The 22,025-nt window shown below is 35.8% G+C and overlaps 1 long non-coding RNA gene across 1 annotated transcript; it reads left to right on the top strand.

Moving 5' to 3' along the window:
- The first annotated feature begins 1,110 nt into the window (after positions 1-1,110).
- On the top strand, positions 1,111-18,668 carry LOC145686243 (uncharacterized). Its single transcript, XR_014131543.1, has 2 exons — positions 1,111-1,218; positions 18,423-18,668. It is a non-coding gene; the product is annotated as an uncharacterized LOC145686243 (long non-coding RNA).
- Positions 18,669-22,025: the final 3,357 nt, after the last annotated feature.

Below are 22,025 nucleotides of genomic sequence, written 5' to 3'. Positions count from 1 at the left end.
ATATTCTTTCATTTCCTCCTAGTCTCTTTATTTCACTAACTCTAGTATCATATTTATTTTGCAATTACTTCCTTTAGTATACAGAGTATAAACATGAGTCTTCATAAGTTGTTGAATCTGATGTTGCGATCCCGTTAGGAATAATTGGGACTGCAAATGCTTTAATGTATTATAATATATGTGGTTGTGTAGGAGTTATCATGTGCAAGTATGCATAAAAAGAATCGAAAGTTAGACTTTAGGTAGAAATATTAGAAGTGTGTTATCCTCTTAGTTATTGCTAGAAATTATGAGGGCTATTATTAAAAGACTGTAAACTGAAGATTTAAGGAATCTACAGAATCTAGCCAGTTGTAAGCAGAGTAGTAAATAATGAAGAAAAGTATATGTTGGTTTATACTACCTTTGTGGTAGTAACTTAGTGTTCATGGTATATCCAGTTATTTCTAATATTTTAGTTTTACAACTAGTAATTCAACTTTTATATTATAGCACAGATGTGTTATGCTACTGGACACTTAAAATTCGTTTCAAGTTGCTAATAAACCCCAAAATTTTGGATGTTTCATGTTGTATTATGGAATATGTATACGGGCCATAAAAGAATTAAAGCAATGAAGTAGAGGACAACGTTTGGAACATGGGAAAACACATGTAATAACAAAGTCGAATATAAACTACAGGACAAAAGGGGGAACGAATATTTAGCGTGTTCTTCAAGTAAACAGTTTCCAGTTGCCAAGTATAATTATGTTTTAGAAATCATGTAAAACTATTATGTGATGGGACATTAAGTTTATCTTAGAAACTTCGAAAGTTTCCTCCAAACTTTTGTCTTCTCAAAACTATAATTAAGCTTTAAAGTTCTTAAAATTTTCTATGTATCATGTCTTAATCACGTTTGCGTGAATATATTATCTCTAGTAGTTTACAGGATAATAGTTAAAGCAAGAACATTGTTAGCTGTTAATAACAAGGATATTCCTTTATTCTATTTCATGAATTATCACAGTTATTAATAAAAAGTAATCTCTAAATATGGTCTACGTAAATACTCTGTCGCATCGTCAAATTCACATTTCGATTATTTACATCAACGTATGAGATATGATAAGGTTATTTGTCTCCAGAAAAATATAAATATTCACTCCTCTTTTCATCTACACAAACTTTTCTTTTATTCAGAGAAAAGACTTTTTCATCATGAAACTGTATTTGGTAAGAATATTTTAATTTGAAGCTATATAATTATTACGTTATTAACTATTCTGCCGTTTCGCAGGTCCTGGAATGATGAATTTTCTAGTTTTCTTTTTTTTAAAAAAATTAAGGTTTGGGCTTGGAAATGTTTCTTTCACGTTTCTCGATCTTCAGCTTCCTCTTTTAACTCCCAATATTTTCTTCTATTTTTCAAATCACGATTAGTTCTTCTTCCTATTCCTCGTTTTCTTTCCATCTTTTTTTCTATGGCGGTATGAAGAAGACAATTTCTTCGCAAGATATATCCATTTCAATTGGCCTTCCTACGACGGATGCTGGCTAAAAGCGTACTCTTCTCTCCTATCCGTTTTAAAACATCTTTGTCTATTACTCCTTCTGTCCAATTTATTTTCTCTATCTTCCTCCAACACCACATTTCAACTGTAATATTTTCCAATGTACAAGATTTGCTTTTAGTAAACTTAAATCCGATTAAAACTACTCGCTGAGCAAAACAATGCGTTTATTGTAAAAATTAATAACGTGTAACAATTTCGCCAACTATCCACTTGGCTTCATGAGACACTATCTGATGAAGCTAAGTGGATAGTTGAAGAAATTGTTACAAGTTAATAAGTTTTTACAATAAACGTACTGTTTTGGGCAACGAGTAGTTTAAATCACATTTCGAAGTTCTCTACATATTTCTTCTCTAACTTCCGTAATGTCCAAGTCTCTGAACCATACAGTCCAATATTCCATACATATCAACTGAACAACTTCTTTCTAAGTCCAATATTAAGCCTACTAGTTAAGAGTGATCTTTTGTTGTTGAATGCTACTTTGGCTATGACAGTACTTGACATATGATATAGCTGTATGATATAGACATATTAATATAGTAGCAACATGCAACATTTTCTGACAAAATTAATATGCATAGTGCAACTTCTATGTATTTACTTTGGAGGAAACTAATCAACCCATTCCTTTTAGTTGTGACAACTTTTTAAGATGCAAAGATTGAAGGTATTAAAGTATAGTAATATTATACCTTACCTTTCAGAATATGTTCTGGTAAATACTGTTTTTAATAGCTTGTAACTGACATTTATGCATATTGTCAATCCCGGAGGTCTGAGAAACCTATTTGTAAATTCAACTAAATCTGCAATTTCACTTCTAAATCTACAGAAGATATTTATACAAAACTCAGCCTGTACATGTTATATCACGACGAAATATTTCACTATTCTTTTGATATATATATTTTTTAAAAGTATCCTTGCGTTAGATTTAGTTTTATTTTTAGAAGTACCTAGTAACCAAACTTAACAAGTGCTAATGTCGGCCGCGCATTGATGAGGACTGGGCAGTTGGGCCAAAGGTACAGTATTGTGAACAATGCAACAAAGCCCCATGCGCCATATTCAGTTGAGCACGTGGTAAAGGCCTCTTCAAGAGGTCTTTGTCACAATCAATGCACTTAGATTTCTCTCCCTATTCTCTCCTATGTACACTCATGTCCAAAATGATTGTCGCATATCTATAACTGTCTTCTTGTAAGAATATAATTTGATAAAGATTTTGCAGGGTACTTTTAATACTGATACTATGTGTATAATCGGGAAATGTATATTTGTGGTAAATTTCATAGGGAAAGAATTATAAATAGGAAAATTAGAATGAATAAACCAAAATCTTGCTAAATAGAGAAAAAAGCTTTATTTTTGTTTTATTGTTCTTATTTACTGCTCTTTTGACATGAATTTTGCCACATACGTGTCTTTGCCGATTATAAACATTACAAACATTATAAGAAATACAGGGCGATTTCGTTATCAAATTTTATTCCTAAAACAACATATTTATAGACATGATACAATAATTTTGGACATGAGTGTACACTCATGTTCAAAATGATTGTCGCATATCTATAACTGTCTTCTTGTAAGAATATAATTTGATAATCATTTTGCAGGATATTTTTAATACTGATACTATGTGTATAATCGGAAAATGTATATTTGTGGTAAATTTCATAAAAAAAGAATTATAAATACGAAAATTACAATGAGTAAAACAAAATGTTCCTATATGGACAAGAAAGTTTAATTTTCGTTTTACTGTTCTTATTTACTAGTGCTGTTGAATTTTTGTGACATTTGCGGTTTTCGGTTTTTGAGAAAACCGGTTTTCTGAAAACCGAAAACCGCAAAAGCGGTTTTCAAAACCGAAACCGCAAATGCGGTTTTCAAAACCGAAACCGCAACAGCGGTTTTCAAAACCGAAACCGCAAATGCGGTTTTCAAAACCGAAACCGCAAATGCGGTTTTAAAAACCGAAATCGCAAATGCGGTTTTCGAAAGTGAAAACCGCCCGAAACCGTGTTTGCGGTTTTATGAGGGATTGTCCTTTTCAAAGCAGAAACAATGTTTGTTGTTTTTAATTACACCTTTTAACAATTGTGAAAGCATCTATCGATCGAGACAAATGTATTGATTTATATGTGTGTTTTAACTTTTTTTTTATTTGCTCTAAGGCTATTATGGTAATATGTGCAGCACAGTGCGAAAGGGATAGTTCAATGGTTGTACAAATCACAGCTAAATTAGGGTTACCATATTTTAAAATCAGAAAAGTGAGGGGTTCTAAACCGTAAGTATTGATGTTAACTTCTGTGTTACAAATACTGACCTGCGATCCTTAGTACCTTATTTTTTTAAAGTTATTTCTTTGATGACATTTCCAATGTACTTTTCGGCTGCAGTGAAGCAAACTGGACCCCACCTGATGTTCACATATGCTGTAAATTAGATCACAAGGAACACGAATCTGAAGGAATTTTGACATTTCGAATGTCGGAACTCGAGATATTCGAACATAAATTGACCATGGAAGCAAACTGGACCCCACCTGATTTTTATATATTTTGTAAAGTAGACCACAAGGAACACGTATCTGAAGGAATTTTGACATTCCGAATTTCGGAACTCGAGATATTCGAACATAAAGTGAACACGGAAGCAAACTAGACCCCAACTGATTTTTTTGTAAACTAAACCACGAGGAACTCGAATCTGAATGAATTTTGACATTCCGAATTTCGGAACTCGAAACATTCGATCATAAACTGACCAGGAAGCAAAAAGAACCCCATTTGATTTTAATATATTTTGTAAACTGGACCAAAGTGAGCAATAATCTGAACGAATTTTGACATTCCGACTTCCCGAACTCGAGATACTAGAACTTATACAGTAGTTTTATGAAATATGTATACAAGTAACGAAGAAAGTTCTGTCGCTTTTTGACCTATCACTTAGAGCATCGATATGTCACCTAAGACGTACCTGGAAGATCAAAAATAGTACCCATCAGTATCAATGACCTTCTGCCAACGTTCGGGATGCGCATGGATTCCTTCGCGGTAGAACTTGGTTTGCCGTGAAGCGAAGAAGGTATCAAGTGCATTTAACACCTCTACTACGGAGTTGAACTGGAGTCCTCTAAAGTAAGTGTCCAAGGAAAGGAACAGGTGATAACAGGACGGTACAATGTCCGGACAGTCTGGCGGATGCAATAGTGTTTCCCATCCAAAGCGTAGGATGGTGTCCCGGTTCATTCTAGCTATGTGGGGCGTAGCGTTGCTCCGTAACGGGGAAACCCCTTAGCGATTGAGAAGTGCTGGCTCCAGGGTTTTGAGTTTTTCTTGAACACGGCTTAACTGCTGACAGTAAACAGTTGCATTGATGTTCTGCTCTGACCACCCGGTAGCAGTTCCCGATGCACGATGTCGTGAGCAGTCCACCAAACACACAGGAGGAGTTTCTGCTGCATTGCTGATTTCAGCTGTTTTGAAACCAGTTCATGGGATTTTAACCAATGATGATGACACCGTGCAGGACCCACTTCTCAACACATGTCAACATCCTGTCCAGAAATGGCTCCTTCCTCAGACGAGACAGTAAAGAATCACAGGTGTCTGCACGCGTAGCCTTCTGGCCCGGAGACAAATCATCTGGGACACATAGACCCAACTTGTAGTGCTTCCCAAATTGATGGAGGTGCTGGAGAATGGTTTCTTCACTAACATTGAATGTTAGCCCCAGTTCCTCACATGTCTGTCCACTGCTCGGCTCAATTGCTACCTGAAGATCCTCATTTTGTACATGTGTTGGTCTTCCGTCTTTTGTGAGTGTTTCGTCACTGTTCTTAAGCTTGCTAAACCACCCTTGCACTGTCTACGTAATCACGACACCCTCATGAAAGGCCTGAAGTATCTTCTGTCCCGCTGCAGTGGCGTTTGATCCAAGTTTGAACTCGTACAGCATACAAGCCCTTATGACGCTCTGTGGAGATTCCATACTCACTCCGTCCTTACACAAGTTCACGTTGTAACTGAACTGCCACAACCAGGTAGAATGTTGGATATACCCACACCAACAACTGACCTTCGCCTTATCTCCATTCGCATTCAACTCACGGTATGAGGGTCAATTGAACACAGACCTTCACAAAAAGCGACAGGACTTTCTTGGTTACCTTTATATATCTCACAGGACATAATATGTTGCTTCAAACTGAGTTCTGCCCTGGCTAAGAAACGTAAATTCGCTTCTATAAGAGTCTTTAAAGTTACACTTGAAATTGTCGTTCGGCATTCTTTGTAGCTTGTGAAGGCATGAATAATTCAAGTACAGTAAAACCTCTACTAACGGACATCTCTGTAAAGCGGACACCTCTCATAACGGACATATTTTGTAATCCCCAAACACTGTAAAAGGAAAAAACCATGTTGACAAACCTCTCTAAAGCGGACACTCCCTAGTACGGACACGGACAGTCTTTTCTGTCTCTTATAGGTATTATTTACCTCCATATTACGGACACTTTCTCTAGAAACAAGTTGAAAAGTACAGAAAAAATACATTTTCAGAAATGCATACATGTATCACCAAGGAAGCATTGTAATAACATTTTTCCTCGTCAACTGGATGTTCAGAAACTCAGATGAAGCGTCTTTGTTTAACAACACCCTCATATCCTTTGCTTGCATTCCACTCCCACCCAACCTCTTTTAGAATCAAAAGTGATTGACAGTTGCCTGCCATTTGGGATGACACGTCATTCTACTGTTCCGCTCGAATCAAGAAGAAGACATGTTTGGTATTTTTTGTCCGCGTATTCGCATATTGTCTTAGTGCCTCTATTTGTAGACGGAAATCTTTTTAAGTCATTCTGCATCGAATAAGCAATAAGGTGTAAGTTGTTGTGAGCTTTCGAAATGCCACGAGAAGCGCTAATGTTAAAATCGAATTGATTGAATTTTCGAAGAATACTGAGGTGTGCGAAGGCTAGCTGAAAATTTTTTGTATCGGTAAAAGACAAGCACCTGAGATAATATAAAACCAAGACAAGTTAATAAAGTTGTGGTGTGAAAATGACAATGAAAATGGTGTCTCATTGCTTTGAACAAAGTTGGTGTTCAAGTGAATGTTTTTATAGAGTGCGGAATGCAAAAAAATCCTGTGTTAGGTTCGATGCTAAAAGCTAAGAATTTGGAGGTAGCAACAGAAATGAATGTTTCAGATTTCAAGGTCTCGAACCAGTGGTTAGAGAAGTTTCGGATTAGACACAAAATTTCTTTCAAAGAAATTTGTAGAGAATCCGCAGATGTCGACATGCCCACAGTCATAGAACGGTTTGATAAATTACCTTCAATAGTTTGTAATTACATATCACCTTATTTACTAATTTACGTAAGAAAATATCGAAACCTCTCTAAGACGGACACCTCTCTATAGCGGACAATTTTTGATTCCCCACGGCTGTCCGCTTTAGAGAGGTTTCACTGTATTTTGTTACATCTACAAACGAATATTCATTCGTATAGAACCTCCAATACATTACATTAAAAACACATGAGCTACACAAAGAAAACCATTGTGCATTAGAGCAGATCTCTTATTAGCAAATGATTCTGCACACGCGCACTGCTCAGATAGCCCAGAGCCTGAGCCTGAGCCTGAGCGCGAGTCCAAATTTAACTCAATCGCGATTGAGATTGTCAGAGGTGTACCGGTTTACGTTGAATATACCATACAAACACTTTATTAACTAAGTCCTGTAGATTTTTCTCCAATCCCAAAAAGCAGGTGGTTTTTAGTGATTAAGATATGTTTAAGCGGGGGACGAATATAGAACCTGAAAATCGGGTGGTACCCGCTAAAATAGGGTAATAAGCCAACACTAAGCTCAATAAAAATAAGGTATATCCCTATTTAAGATCAATACACATGCAACTCATGAAATTCAATTTGAAATATCATCCACTTAGACTGACATCTTTTATATTATTATTATTACTCTTTCCCCTTGTTTTTAGAAATAGTACTGCCACTCTTTCTTTTGTTAACAAAAAGGCACCACCTCCCTTTCTTAATATAAAGAAAGAGAAAAGAAAGAAAGAAAATCTCTATCTCAATACACAATTTTATTGTTGATTTGTTGCCACTCCGATAAATGTGAATGTTGTGGTTTTGCATGTGTTGACTGGCTTCTTATCGCAAGTCCCAGACACCTGCAGTAGTTTAAACGTGAAGGAAACACCGATCATATTTTATTCTGTATCCTTTTACTTCCTAATAACGATAGCCGTGCATCTTTGAGAAATTGCAACTTATTTTTTTTTTTTTTTTTTTTATTCTGCCAATTGTAAAAGTATATTCACCAAGAATTTTCCTACACTTTAAGACATTTTAAGAAAAAATACCTTCTTTTCCTTCTGCAAATTTTGATCACTTTTTCCTTACGCCGAGGGAAATATCCCTCCATCTGGCAACTGTGACTGCCGGAGTGGGGAAAGATTCTTTGCTGTTTTCTCGTCGTTACTTGTTATTAGTCGAATTTTTGTGACATTTGCGGTGTTGGAAACCGAAACCGCAAAAGCGGTTTTCAAAACCGAAACCGCAAAAGCGGTTTTCGAAACCGAAACCGCAAAAGCGGTTTTCAAAACCGAAACCGCAAATGCGGTTTTCAAAACCGAAACCGCAAAAGCGGTTTTCGAAACCGAAACCGCAAAAGCGGTTTTCAAAACCGAAACCGCAAAACCGATTTTCAAAACCGACATTTCGGTTTTATGAAATTTCACTTTTTTCAAAAACCGGTTTTCGGTTTTTTCAAAAACCGATTTCGACAGCACTATTATTTACTGCTCTTTCGACATGAAATTTGCCCACATACATGTTTTTGTCGATTATACACATACCGACATTATAAGAAATACCGGACGAATTCGTTATCAAATTATATTCCTACAACAATATATTTATAGAAATGCGACAATAATTTTGGACATGAGTGTACATCTGTCTCGGTTTGGCGGTTCTGTATGTAGCCAATGTGTGGCTGTTCTAACACATATTTGAATATCATTGCCTAATTATGTAAATTTACGGCAGATTCCTCTATGGGTTATAAACATATCATTTATTATTACAGTGAAATACCTTTGAAAGAGCACGTCTTTAAGCGGACCAAGCGTCATTAAGACCGATTTACATTGGAAGGGAATTATACAAGTTCCGTATTAGCAATGTATTTAAGCACCTTTTACCCCAAATCCCTTTCGTCAAGACCACAGACCACCGTTTTTTTCATCAGAAATTTTTGCTTTTACCCACTTTAGGACGATCATTTTACTACAAATATGTTTGATCGGACCAAATACTTCCAGTGTTGACGTACAACAACCAAGTAATGTTAATAACGTAAGTAGATAGAGTAGGTGGTGAACCCTGAGAAGCAATAAAATGTTTGATATTCCGTTTGGTGTTGAATAGACATGCGTTACTGTAAATACAAAGTTTCCTCTGATAGTCAGATGCAAGACTACCACCAAGCCTGCTTCACACATTAGATCGATGCGAGGAAATGATCATATCAAGTGCATCATTTCCAAATATCAATAAAATAAACACTACAATACATAGGAATAAGCACGAGATGAGTCGAGACAGGATTTTTCTGACAAAATTCGAATCGATACACGGGTCTTCCAATAGAGAAATATACATTTTTCGAGTCGAGACATCACTTTTATAGCACATTTTCGAGACGAGACAGCCACAAATCCCTAACAAAATCTAGTTAACGAAAATAGTCTTTGTCTGCAATCACATACTTTTGATATAATTCAACTAACTATTAGAGCGCGTGGCAGAAGAAATTCTGCGATGCAAAACAGTGCTCAATCGCACGTTACACAAACCTAGATCTTAGGATAGGAGCAAAGAAAATCTAATAGAATTTGAATGTTATATTCCATCAATAATAGGTTATGAGCGAGCTTTAAAGTAATTTGAGAGATAGAATCCACAGTATGTCGCAAATTTTGTTACTGCTCGATTCACTCATTAAAATCTATAGTGTTTCTCCTACGTGCATATGTATATGATTGAAATGAGGGACCAAAGTAGGCCTTATAGTATAGTCAGCGACAAAAGTTATTTCCGTTTGATGAAATTAGTTTCGTAAATAACTTCAGAATGGAAGGACAATTTGAGTACAGTTTTCAGTAAATTATAAAGACTAATTTTCTGTATGTTCCTGCCATACCACCGTTGTACCACCGTTCCAGCCATACCAGCCATATATATATATATATATATATATATATATATATATATATATATATATATATATATATATATATATATATATATGTGTGTGTGTGTGTGTGTGTGTGAGAGAGAGAGAGAGAGAGAGAGAGAGAGAGTGGAATGTTATCACCAAATTTTATTATCAGTTGATAAAACTTACTCAGAAATATGTAGACTCAATTCTTTGTACCAGCTTTGTCTACAGAAACTTACAGTAAAAATAATAGAACTAAAAATGTTGGGTATCATCAGTGGGTCAATTGATATAATATTGAAAATATTCAAGAAAGTAAATATAGTGAATGAAAGAAACCAGTACTGTAATGCAAACCTATAATAACGCAACTGAACACAAAATTCCACAATGTTATTACTTTTTATCGAAAACAAATGTCTGAAACTGAGACATGCGTTATGACAATCGAAAATCAACAAATTTCTAGTCTCGTAGACAATACTACTTCACCTAGGTCTTAGATCTCAAACATCGTTGTAGTGTTAGATGATGCATAGATAAAACTATAAATGGATGAAGTGATTGTGCGAACACAATGAAGAACATTTATCAACATGTAACGGACCATTTTGGCACATGGTCCTTACAGTATTTGTATGCCTTAATGTAAATTTGATTTTGTCAATTCCTGAATTAGCTACTTATCTGAAAGTTTGAAATAGTTTGTTTATTTAATCGATTTTATCATTGAGCCAAAGATTATTTATTTCTAGATGTGTAATATGTTAGTATATATGTAGATTTGGAATAATGAATTATATAATAAAATTCAATTTTCTATTTAAATATTTACCAAAATTATGTAACAAAATAACATGATACATTTTTCTTTCTAATCTATTGTAAATTTAATCTAGAACTCTTTCTCATACATGAAATCTTAAATTTGTTTATAAAAAATATGTTAAAACAAATCTGTAAGAAGAAGAAGAAAATGGTAATAACAGAACGTACTCAGATGAAAAAAAAAAGATTGATGTATGAAGTTCCTGTCACAAAATATTACTTATGCTTTGTGATTTAAAAAGTTTGAATTTTTCTTCGCCAAATACACCATATTGTTTACAAGGATAGTGTTAGTTAATTTGGTGCATAGAATAATAATTAAGCAATCAATTATTTATTCATTGTGGATTTATGTTAACTAATATTCAATTTGTTTTTCTTTCCTGAAGTCCTATAAATATGAAAAACATGTACGAGTAAGTAATTGAGATCCCTGACCAAATCTCCTAACACCTAATGATGTCCCAGTCTTCTTTCGTGCTATAGATAAAATTTAGTTACCAGTTATGTCGTTGGTTATAGTCAGCATAAAGATATACAGCTGGTCGTCGTGATACTCAGATTTCTTCATTTTAGTTAATTCTATTTCCTTAGGATGACATGGTGAATGAGTACTGTATATATTCATAGCTACTGACTACGTATAATGGTCAGGTGTATATAATAATGTCACGGTGAATGTGTAAAATAGAGGCAATGCTGCAATATGTTAATGCTGGTGCTGAAGAGCCCGCGTATGATTAGTTACAGCGTATTGTTCTCTTCATAGTATTCATGTCTGTGACCCATGGTTAAGAAGCCTGATCGTCACTGGGTAGCATATAATACGGTATCTCCTATTTATTCATCCTTATATTGAATTATCTTCTTCTTCTTGTATTGATTATCTTATGGCTGACATTTCAATTAGACGTATGGCTTTTACACACTACAAAGTACACAATCACTTCCACATTGCTGCGCACCACGACCGGGGGACTTGGCAGCGTACCTTTCGATATCCGGGCCAACATAAAAATTTTAATCTATTTGGAACCGTCTTGTGTTGCCTTGGTGATATTCGTAGGAGTGACTCGGTGAGGTGAATGGGCGGCTACAGTAGAGAATGGCGACCCAGCCAGGATGTCGCTAGAGGGCGTCAGTGTCTCTGTTTGGCATCCTAGTCGTGGTTGTGAAGGTTTGTGGATGTATCTTGCGAAAAATCTACGAAAGAGATATAATTCAAGAACATGTGACGAAGGTGTAGAGACAGTTGGGGATCCAGTATATGAAAATATGACAAAGTCAAGGAAGAAAAAAAGTATTACGGGAAATACAGATTCCCAATTGAAATACGCTTATGGTTGTGAAGCAAAAGAGGATGAAAGTAAACCCACAGTGAAATGTGAACTCTGTGTTGCAGAATTCCACGTTGAATGTTTGAACCTTGAACCAGAAGAATATGAAGTGATTTGTAGTCCTGAAAATAAGTTGAAATGCAAGAAATGTGTAGAAAAGGTGACTGAAATAGGAATAAATGATCTTGGAAGATCATCCCATCAAGAGTGTGCTGGAAGAGTCGACAGCCGAACAGAAGTGCCTCAAATGTCTCCGGAAATGCAATTCATGATGAGAGAGTTTCGTGAGCTCAGTAGTAGATTGGAGGAAAAGTTCACTTCAGCGTTGCAACAGGACAAGGAGGATAGGAAGAAGGAAATAACAGATCTCAAGGCGACTATGATTCTGTTGAATAGTGAATTGAGGAAAGAGGTGCCTAGCAGTATTATTCATATTACGGAATTCCAGGCGACGGAGACCCAACAGAAAGATGAAAAGCAATATAAAATTCCCGAATGAAACATCACTGATAAGAAATTTAAAGAAGACAGACAGATCGCTGATTTGAAAGAGTCCACGTTAACTATGAAAATGGAATGGAGGAACATAGTGCATTTAGGGAAGATGTTGCCGTGTGAAGAAACGTTGGAAGCAGAAAATGAAAAAGAATGTGATTGCCGTTTAATCTGTGAACAGAAAGAAAGTAATTGCTGTCCAATATGTAATAAGATAGAAAGTGATTTCTGCCAAACTTGTAGGAAGAAAGAATGTGATTGTGTAAAGACAAATAGTAGAAAAGGACGAAATAAATTGTATGATCTGTTACCCTGCCCGAAATGTGTGAGTAAAAGAATATTGGATAAGAAAACAAGAGTGACACTACGGAAAAGAAAGTTATTCGTTGAGATGTACTTCCAGAATCCCGATAGGAAGAAGACGAGGATACATTTCAGAAAGTTAAACTTCTGTCATCGGGGGACCGAAAGAAAATCGGAAAGAAGATACGAAAGGTGGAAAAGAAAAGGGTTGAAAGAAGAATACGTTACCAAGAGAACTACTGAGTATACGCCGAAAAGGCGTGCAAGTACGTGTAATAAAAGAGAGAAAAGAAAAGGTGATGAGTATCATGAACCAAAAAGAAAACGTAAATTTGAAAAATTTAAACAATTAGCGACATGGGAAAAGGAACAAGGAATAAAAGAAGTATTTTATTCCTTGTTCCTTTTCCCATGTCGCTAACATAACATAACAGTTGCTAACATAACAGTCCTGTTATGAAAATCGAAAGAAGAAAAATGAGAATGATCGGTTAAAGTATCAGAGAAAGAAAAGAAAGAAATTGCGAAAACGCATGAAGTGCATAGGAGTATGGTGGAAAAGAAAAAAAAATATTCGTTTCTGCTCGAATGCGAATGTTCGCTTGATGCAACACAGGGACGTTCATTCATAATTGCATATGAATATTTGCTTGATGCAGCGCATGTGAGTATTAGTTGAAAACATCTTTTAATGTTTTCTTCACATATGAAAACTCTGTTTTGCTTAATAAGTTATATGTTATGTGAGCAAATTTTATTTTAGGCCCAAAACATAAATACATAAATAATATTAAACCATTTAACCCAAATTTCAACCTTTAAACGTATTGTCGGCTCACTATCAAGAGTAGTGTTAGTTATTGTAGTTGTTATGTTAAACCTTTATTGTAATGTTATCCCTTTGATGCTATGTTAACCCTTTGTTGCCCAACGTTAATGGAGGTTACGATATTTTGTGAAAAATTTTAAAACTACAATTTTAAAATTTTTCTTTGATGGGCTGGCAAAACTGTAATGGACCATTTTGGCACATGGTCCTTACAGTATTTGTATGCTTTCATGTAAATTTGATTTTGTCAATTCCTGAATTAGCTACTTATCTGAAAGTTTGAAATAGTTTGTTTATTTAATCGATTTTATCATTGAGCCAAAGATTATTTATTTCTAGATGTGTAATATGTTAGTATATATGCAGATTTGGAATAATGAATTATATAATAAAATTCAATTTTCTATTTAAATATTTACCGAAATTATGTAACAAAATAACATGATACATTTTTCTTTCTAATCTATTGTAAATTTAATCTAGAACTCTTTCTCATACATGAAATCTTAAATTTGTTTATAAAAATATGTTAAAACAAATCTGTAAGAAGAAGAAGAAAATGGTAATAACAGAACGTACTCAGATGAAAAAAAAGATTGATGTATGAAGTTCCTGTCACAAAATATTACTTATGCTTTGTGATTTAAAAAGTTTGAATTTTTCTTCGCCAAATACACCATATTGTTTACAAGGATAGTGTTAGTTAATTTGGTGCATAGAATAATAATTAAGCAATCAATTATTTATTCATTGTGGATTTATATTAACTAATATTCAATTTGTTTTTCTTTCCTGAAGTCCTATAAATATGAAAAACATGTACGAGTAAACAGTTAGGATCCCTAACAATATCTTACACCTTAATACGTCGTACTTCTCTGTCGTAGGTGAAAATAGGTACCGTAGCTGTTCTTGGCAGATGATAGCATATCTGATCGATAGTGGTGAAGCGTACTGATGGTGTATGCGGCCGTATAGCATAGTCTAACGCTAGTCGCAAATGCATGTTAATCAGGATATTATAATAGTCACGGTGAAACTAAATATTTGAGGCAACGCTGCAATATTTAGCCACATGGTGCCCATAGAGCCCTGTCTATTGCGTCTGTAGCGTATTGCTTTCTTTGAAGACTTCACGTCTGTGGCAAATAATTAATTGTAAAACCTGATTGAGACATGTATTATGAAGCGCTATAGTCATACACACTTCATTCCCGTTCATCATCCTAATGTTCTTTTCTGTGATATTGATCAACTGTTAACTGCCATTCCAGCTACATCTAATAGTCATCAGTATTTCAGAAGACCATCCGAATAGTACCAATCACTTCCACATTGCTGCGCACCACGACCGGGGGACTTGGCAGCGTACCTTTCGATATCCGGGCCAACATAAAAATTTTAATCTATTTGGAACCGTCTTGTGTTGCCTTGGTGATGTTCGTAGGAGTGACTCGGCGAGGTGAATGGGCGGCTACAAACATTTCCAGATAAGCAAGTCATTATAGAATATCATCTGATAGTAGGTACATATTGTTTAAACGTTGTTATATCCACCCTTCATGGATCTCTTATGACGGCAAAGGATTCCTATAGCTTCTAGATGAATTTTAAAGAAAAATCATAATATAAATTTTGTACATGAATTAACAAACCGAGACGAGAAAAGCTTCAAGACAAGCGAGACGAGATCAGGAAGAATTCATCGAAAATCGAGGCGAAATTTTTACATTTACAAGACGAAATTAGAAGACCTTATTTCTCATCTTATCTCGGGGGCAACAATACACACAATACCAACTAAGATGAAATTGATACTGAAGTATTATGTCAATAGTTTCTTTCTTCATTATGACAATCGCTAGACGACAGGGGAACACGGCACTAGTCCTAAACGGCACAAGTCCTAAAAATCATTTCGCGGCACAAGACCTAAATGGCACAAGTCCTAAACAGCACAAGACCTAAAATTTAGGACTAGTGCCTATATTTTTAGGACTTATGCCGTTTAGGTCTTGTGCCCTTTAGGACTTTGAACAGTATGGTTAATGGCTTACAATCCAAAATAATGATTAGCACTTAATTTTTGACTAACTGTAATATTGTGAAACAATTAAATATATTTCAATTGATAAATGACATTAGGATAAATTGATTTAGGACTTTAAGCAGTATGGTTAATGGTTTACAATCCAAAATAATGATTAGCACTTAATTTTTGACTAACTGTAATATTGTGAAACGATTAAATATATTTCAATTGATAAATGACATTAACCTGAAGAAAATAAAATGCTTGACGCTAAAACGACAAATTCCCATTAAAGAATACTTCCCACAATGCGCCCTCTATCCACTCCTCATGTTACTGTATAAGATATAAGAAATTTCGTGTACTGAAAACATTTCGACGCAGTAAGAAGACACTTTCTGATCGATGTGAAGCAATTTTACAATCTTTGCCTCCACAGAAAAAAAAAAAAAGAATTGCCTAGGAAACTCAAGGGAGCTGAAAGTGCTATGTCCTGGTACAGTCACGAAAGAAAGAATTTTTCAGTTGACAAAATTTGTTTTCCTAAAAACTTAACAATAAATTAACCTATTAGAGTACTGATATTGGCAAGTTATCAAATTATAATTATTCTAAGGATAACAACAAAAAGATCCAAATTAATTTGTTTCCGAGCTATTGGCAAAAGAAAATTTGTCAACTGTCAAATACTTTCTTTCCTGGGTGTACATCCTGACCCTAGGATAAGAAATTTCCTTTACTATATTGTCCCTCTTTCTTACTAATGTGATTCTGAATATTAGCCCCTGAAGACTTAGTGTAGGAACTTGAGGCCCCAATAGGAAAAAAAAGGTCACTTTTGGCCCTTTTTAACCAATTAAAATGAGGGATGAATGTATAAAGGTTGCAATCAAAACAAATATTCCATTTATGTCACGGATTGTGTAATAACTTATGATAATTCAAAACTGTGAAGTGTTAGTAGCCATAACGAATGCTTAATCTCTACCTCAAAATTATATTTTAGACAAATAATCCAATTTGAGATCAAACTTACTACCGTTGTAGCAAGAAAACTATTCCGCAGTAAAATATAATTTGCCTTAAAATACTTCCCTTTCCTATGGGATTATCAAGCAGCTACTAATGCTATTTCATATTTCATTTCACCATCCGCTACAGATCCTTATATAATATTATTACACGTAAACTTTCATCTTACTTCACTCCTTTTCAATGTTGATTTTAATAAAAGATGCACCGTACCATGTCTTCAACATTAGTCGAATTTTTTTCTAAACTTATAATAGCTGAGACCATAGCGTCATCAGATAATCCAGCTCTCTCATGGGGACGAGATCAGTTTAGTGGAAAACAGCTCATGGAATCTAAGTTAATAAATCTGTTCTTCGTAACTTTGGTACTGAATATGGCAGCGCCGTAACTTAGATTTTTTCTCGGGGGCAAGCATTAATATTTTGGACCCCTAGAAAAAAATGTTTTTCGAAAATAGGCCCCTTTTTTCTATCTTTCTCTTACAACTTGTGGGACCCCCAGAGCCTTTGGGCCCTTTCTCACGGCAAGGTCTGTGGAGCCATTAGTTACAACCCGTGTCCCGTTCCATACATGACAAATTAATTAAGAGGACAATATTGACAAATCTCAAAGCCATACGAATAAATATTATTTCTAGGGCCCCCAATAGTAGACATTCTTTACTGAAATGGATCCAATACTCATTTTTGTTTTATTGATCTTTTGTGTGCTGTTTTGTGTATGTAATGTAGTGTACCTCTTTGATGCTTCATTTATAATTTCATGTTAGTATTGTATATGAAGTAAGAAAATTTTTTCTTAAAGTGACCCCCTCTCGAACGGCGGGAGCTTCCTTGGTGGGGCAGTTGTCCCCTGTCCCCCGCAAGTAACGCCCTGAGATATGAACAGAAAATAAACTAAAACTAAAATTTAGGTTAGGTTGCTAAGAAAATAATATAAATTTTACATTGAAAGTAACGCAAACTGACTGACAGGATTGTACAAAAGAAGTTAGTGAAGACTCTCTATAAGGTAGTCAAAATGATTGCTTCGTGCTTCCAGGTATAATTGACACTAGTGCTCTTGTAAAAAGGGACATAAACTTATTATTAATACCATCAACAAGTGGGCACAAAAGTATTAAAAGTCAACGAATTTCAGGGCTTTAACGAACCCATTATAGAAATGATACGAAATTATATATCTTGAAGCAGTCAAAATGATTTCTTCGTGCTTCTGGTGTTATTAAGTAATATAATTCTTGAAAACTGAACTCAATTTAAATGTGATTAAACATCTTCAAAACCAAAAGTAATAATTTAGTATATACCTAATTTGTGGCTTAAGCGTCCTACAGTTATGCCAGCCGCACATTAATCAGAGACAGGACAGCCAAACCAAAGAAGAAGAAGAAGGAAGAAAAGGATACGGATATATAGCTCTCAGTGCGTAATGCCTCAATCAGAATGTTGGAAAGTTCTTTCTTCACCACATGCTCGAGTGAACTTGTGTAAGAGGCTTTGTTGTATTGCCCACAGTATTCATCCTCGTTCAGGAGTCAATCGGCCACATTGATCAATGTGTAGTCTACTTTACAAGGATAAGAAAAAAAAACGCTAGCCATCGAATATTATGATAATCTAAGCTATTCATGTCATTATAAAAGTTATTAAATTTCTTATTGATATTCTTCAAGTTTAAATAATTGTAAGTCAAAAATATGTTTCTAATTCTTATTTCTCTTAAGGTAATAGGTTTGATTCTGCTATCACAATACCTTGTGATCGCTCATCCTGTAGTAGCTCTGAGTCGTCATTTTCTACCTGACTTCTTGGGCTTGCATCATGATTTTGAAGGAGATGTGGACCTTCCTTTCTTCCATGTGGGTGCTTACCACGACTTTGATCTTGGTTTTCGATAAATGAACCGAAGGTTGTTGAAATGTAAACAAATCTGTATGAATAACTTCTGAAAATACATTTCGGTCCAGGAATTTATATATATCATTTTCCTTACCCTTCCTGTTACATAATTAGAATTATTGAACTCTCTAAACTTTGCGGTTGACAGATTTAAATCTTCGGTTTGCAATTCAACTATGCAAATCTCAAATTATTGTGTTGTTTTTGTTAGTTTTCAAATGGAAATATGCAACAAAATTAATTTTTAAAAACTATGATTGCTTTGTCCTTTCGAACGGGATATTAAAAAAATGTCAAGAACTACTTAATAAATCACCATTAATATTTTGCTAGAATGCAGAAGGTCAAAAGTTTGGAACCAGGTAATATTTAAGCTGGCAATAGTAGAAATAACCGTAGTAGATAGCAGAAAAAAAAACTTGCAATCGATTATATCACAAGAATATTGTAACATATATTCTTTATATATTAAATGTAGAAAGAAAAGTATGGCTTGTGTATAGCCCGCTCTCCCCAGTTCTTTGTCACCGGAACTGAAAGAGTCGTCACTACTACTGCTACTTATATCGAGAACAGAACCCAACCAACCCCTGCGGGGCTTCTAACCCGTTCCTACTATTACTATTACTACTATTGCTACTAACTACCATTACTACTACTTATACTGAAGCCTCCTTACCACAAGATTTACATCCTAAATCTTTAGAACATGCGATTCCGATTCATTATGAACTAATATGAATCGTTAAAATCACTATGATTCGTTAAAAATCACTGGGAGGAGCGGGCTATATTCAATCCAAAAGTATTGCATGTGAAGTATTTAGTATTTAATCGTTCCGGCTATAAAAACAATACAAAGTAAAAGGCCTGGTATCTTCCAGGGAAAACGAACAAAATATAAAATAATAGTCTATAAAAGAACGATTTATCTGTGCCTGCAGAACTATCTGAATCTGTACAAAATAATAAAATGTTCTTCCTTTGTAGACACGACACTAAGATAAATACACAATGCACTGTAAAAACACTGAATGTAAAATATCCAAACATAAGAGATACCGGCAGTCATATTGCTTGCACACCAGACAAAAGACAGTCTCTTGGCGCGATTTCGTTCTCACATTATGAAAAAAGAACAATATATCATATTGACCGTATGAAAAATTTAAAGAAAAAGTTTAACTAACTGCAGTGGCGGATCCAGGTGAGGCGATCGGGGCAATCGCCCTCCCCCCCTTCAGAAGAGGAACCTTTCTTATTTTATATACAGATGGTGATCAGAAAAATGGAAACACCTGTAGTTGGCAACACGTCAGATGTATGGGTTGGCAGTGGTGTCGTGGTGCCCGCAGCGCTGGACCGCTGGTGGTGGTGTGTTAGGTCGGTCTCCATACTACGTCAGGCGCAGTGGAACAGCAGTGTCTAGTGGCTGCACCAGACGGAGGTAGTGTAAAATGGGAGACCTCTCAGATTTTCAAAGAGGGCAAATTGTTGGTGCGCGGTTATGTGGAGTGAGTGTGACAGCAGTGGCTACTGTGTTAGATGTGTCGCGTGGGACAGTGTCGAAGGTGATGACGGCCTACACAACACACGGGGAAACCACATCGGGGAAGCGGAACAGTGAGCGGAAGAAAATCATGAGTGACAGGTCACGCCAGGTATTAAAGCGCATTGTCACGCAGAACCATCGTGTCACTGCGGAGCAAGTGACGGAGGAACTCAATCAGCACCTCCCCCACCCTGTTTCGACAAACACAGTCCGCTGCGAATTACATGACATGAACTTACGGGGTCGTGTTGCACGGGTCAAACTGCTCATCAGGGACCATAACGCTTTCGCACGCCGCAAATGGTGCCGCGACCATGCAACTTGGACCGTTGAGGACTGGAAACGTGTGATATAGTCGGATGAGTCATCCTTCACCCTATTCCCAACCACGGGACGTGTTTATGTGTGGAGAACGCCCAAAGAAGCTTATGATCTGCAGTGTCTCGCCCAACTGTGAAACATGGCGGCGGCTCGGTGATGCTGTGGGCCTCAATATCATGGTTTTCATTGGGTCCTGTGGTCACACTTAGCGGACGAATCACTGCCAAAGATTATATTGCAATTTTAGGAGACCACTTGCATCCTATGATCCGGATGTTGTTCCCGGACAATGACGTTATCTTCCAGGATGATAATGTACCCATTCACACAGCTGGCGTTGTTGCAGCGTGATTTCAGGAACATCGGGATGAAGTTCAACAGCTCCCCTGGCTCAAAGTGGAAAGTGATAGATTTTTATAACGAATCATGGTACAGCATTTCAGCAGTATACTTACGAAATCATATAATTCCAACATTTGTCAGGAAGATTGAAAAGGCCTACTAAATTTCAACCCCAACAGTGGGTTTCGTTATTTGAACCTGAAGATTTCGGATGGCGAACCTTTTTATCTGCTTTCTTTCTTAATGATTACCGAACGTATCCAGTTTCTTAATTTTACTTGTTAACTTAAATGTAGTGGAAAACTCCTAGATACAGGACGGGAACACAGAACCTTTGAGAACTAAAAATCGATATGTTCAAAATGGGAAAAAGTTTTATTTTCCCTGCTCTAGATTTTTTAATGTAAGTATCATAATTGGTTGACTTACTTATCTCTTATTCCACTTTTCTTTTGAAGTGCCCAAAATGAACAATAGTTGTGTGACAACTACTGATGGTATATGTCACTTAGATTACATGGATCACAATTTCTGTCATGCATACCTGGATATGCGAATGGTTACATTTAAACTGTCTAGCTCCGCAAATCGGAGCCTCATTCCGAAACACTTCGCAAGATTTGAGGTCCACAATTCAATACAAATGAGAGTGCGCTAAAAGTTTGTGAATCGGTGAAAGAAAACGGAGGATAGATGATTCCGAAATGCGAAATTTGCGACACTGACTCGCACTGAAACATCAATGCGTAATAATGTCGACCATTGCAAACCAAAACTTAAATCTTGAGTTGCGTTGACGCAAACATATTCGGAATGAGGCTCCCGTTGATCCAATAACCCTAAAGTAACTGATATAATATCAACTACATACTGTTACAGTAGAATTTAAAGTGGAATAATAATGTTCACTACTAGAGTCGAATATTCACTTGTTTAATCCCCGATTCTCAATCTATTTACTATGTCTTAATTTCTTTAAATGTAGCTTCTTGTTAATTCATTATCCTATAATGAAAAATAATAGAGCAGATTTCAACTAGTGCTCGAAATCGGTTTTTGAAAAAACCGAAAACCGGTTTTTGAAAAAAGTGAAATTTCATAAAACCGAAATGTCGGTTTTGAAAACCGCATTTGCGGTTTCGGTTTTGAAAACCGCTTTTGCGGTTTCGGTTTTGAAAACCGCTTTTGCGGTTTCGGTTTTGAAAACCGCAAA

Source organism: Thermobia domestica, chromosome 1, assembly GCF_964235325.1.
Source record: "Thermobia domestica chromosome 1, izTheDome1.hap1.1, whole genome shotgun sequence".
Classification (NCBI taxonomy): domain Eukaryota; kingdom Metazoa; phylum Arthropoda; class Insecta; order Zygentoma; family Lepismatidae; genus Thermobia; species Thermobia domestica.
The sequence above is the reverse complement of the archived record's forward strand: the minus strand, read 5'-3'. Positions and strand labels throughout refer to the sequence as shown.